The following is a 2,604-nucleotide window of genomic DNA, read 5'->3' on the forward strand; positions in this document are numbered from 1 at the left end:
TTGTTCGCATGCCATCAAATTTTGTGGACTTCGCGGAATCGAGCCAAAATCTTATGTAAGTAAATTCTACAGTGCAAAATATTACAAACGAACATACAGTGAGACATTTAATCCAGTGGGTGATGAAATGTATTGGCCACCAGCTCCTTTTAATTTAATTGCAAATACTGAATATTTGCGGACAAGTGGTACGCAAGTAAGAAGCCGACTTAAGAATGATATGGATATAGCTCGGGCTCGCATGACTAGAAAATGTAGTGTTTGTAAGGAGACAGGTCACACAAAGGCACGATGTCCTACTCGATTTTAAATATTTTGTCTATGTTTTTAAGGTTAATGTGTTTTTATTATCTTGTTATTAATATTATGATATATCTTTTATATTTATTTGTTGACATGAATTTAATTTGTCTTGTGCATTTTAAATATTGTACGTATAATATCTTTACATTAATATTATATTATTGATTTAAACTCTATTAAAAAATAATGATTTGACCTAAAATAAAAAGTATTGATTTGACCTAACATAAAAAGTATTGATTTGACCTATGACATAAAGAAAATTAAATCATGCAAACTTGTTCAAACATAAAAAAAAAAAAAAAAGAAGGAAGAATCTCATTACTTTGTTCAAACTTGCACGAAACAACAAAATTTACATATTTCAAAATTCGAATCTTCAGCCTTTTAGAATAAAGGTGCATAAAAAAATTATTCTTCTGAATCCGAATCTTCTACATCTTCATTTTCAAAATCTTCCTCATTTTGATAGTGACTGCCTGTTACACATCTAGTTGATTTGTGTAGCCTAGATGTTCTCCGAGGTGAATTTTGTCTATTAAACTAAATTTTTTTGAAGCCCCAGCATTAAATCTTGAATCATCGGACACAGTTACCTATAATACAATATAACATAATATAATCAAATAAACATGCAATAAAATTAAAAAAAAATTATAAAAAGTTTAAAAAATTGTATGAAAATTATTATACTTACATTCGAAAAATTCAATCTTCCACCAAATGGAGAATTATGTATAGGAAATTCACACATACCATGTTGAATACCATATTGAGATCCACTAAATTGCGCAAAACCAGATATTGGAACATGTGGAGTTACAAAACCAACTGTTTGCTGACTAGAAAAATTAACATTAGTGTTAGAGGGCCCTGTAGAAAAATCAAACGTGGGATAATAAGGCTCGGGAGTCGCCACATTAGTGTTAGAGGGTCCTGCAGAAAAATCAACTGTTTCACCAGTGGTCCTTCTACCTCGACGAGCACCCTCTCTCGATGTTGTTTGTCGTGATCGGCGAGATACTTGTACTGGTGGTGGTTCATCGTATTGAGTGGGAGGATTGTAATCAGGATCAAAGCTCAATCGCGTTCCCTGAAAGGCCGCATTCATTGACTCCATTGAAATACGAGCGACTTTCTCTGCATATTGTCTCATTTCATTAGATTGATTTTCATCATTTTCAATCATCCGAGCTCGACGATACTGCATTTCATGACCCCTAGCCTATAATGAATAAACAAATATTAATAACAAAAAAATTATTAAAGATTGACATAATAATTTAAAATTTACATAATATACATACAAATGCCTCATGTCTTCCTGCCATGTGTTGGTACCCTTTTTGTACAACATGTTGTGGATTTCCAATGACCATGCGGGTATGCCTCATGTACCAACGAAAGTAATCTGTTTGATCACTTACAAATGGAGGTCGAAATATACGATTTTGACGTTGTTCCCATAAATATTGTGTGTAGTTAAATGCATCTATATCTTCTTGTTTTATTTTGGATCGTTTATCACGCTTAAAATGATATTCGGAAAATTGGGTACACGGTCCAGGAATATGTTGTAAATAACCGAACTGTCTCACAACACGATCAACCATGTGCCACTCACGATAAATTCCATAAATCAGTGGCACCTGTGCCATCCAGACACGTTGTCCTGACCGACACCACTCAGGCAATCCATTAATAACATCTTCGAATAAGGCTGCCAAATAAACTATAAAAAAAATTAAGTAAGATAATTATAAAAACAACATTGACAGAAAAAAAAATATGTACGTGAAAATGAACAATCTTACAAAATAATTTTTTTGTACCATTGTGTCATTTAAAGATCTACCAAATATATTCTTATTTAAAATAAAATAAAATATGAATAGTTTAAGATACTAATAATATTAAATACCTGTTCATCAGTTAGATTATCTAGTACATCCCTAATCACACCGATTACAGTTCGTGCCTCATTTTGATGATTTCTACGTCGCGTCCATTTACGTGCAACCGCAGTTGAAGCCTCAAGTTGATTGGTTCTTAGAGGCTTTGGCAATGATTGCAGGGGAATAATTCTTTGCCATGCCCAAATCTACAATAAATAAATTCACCATTACTTATAATGCACTTAAATTTAAAAGTGCATATTTCTAGTATATAAAAAATATTTAATTAAAAAATATGTATACCTGCACTAAAGAGAGAAATCCACAAACTTCATTTGATTTTTTCATTGAAGCACGGCATAAACAATTATACAAATATGATAATGCGGCTGATCCCCATGCTTGA

At 32.3% G+C, this 2,604-nt stretch overlaps 1 pseudogene; it reads right to left on the reverse strand.

The window, feature by feature from the left end:
- Positions 1–1,040: 1,040 nt before the first annotated feature.
- LOC107019282 lies at positions 1,041–2,315 on the reverse strand (annotated as a pseudogene).
- Between the last annotated feature and the right edge of the window lie 289 nt (positions 2,316–2,604).

Source organism: Solanum pennellii, chromosome 5 (genome assembly GCF_001406875.1).
Source record: "Solanum pennellii chromosome 5, SPENNV200".
Taxonomy (NCBI): Eukaryota; Viridiplantae; Streptophyta; class Magnoliopsida; order Solanales; family Solanaceae; genus Solanum; species Solanum pennellii.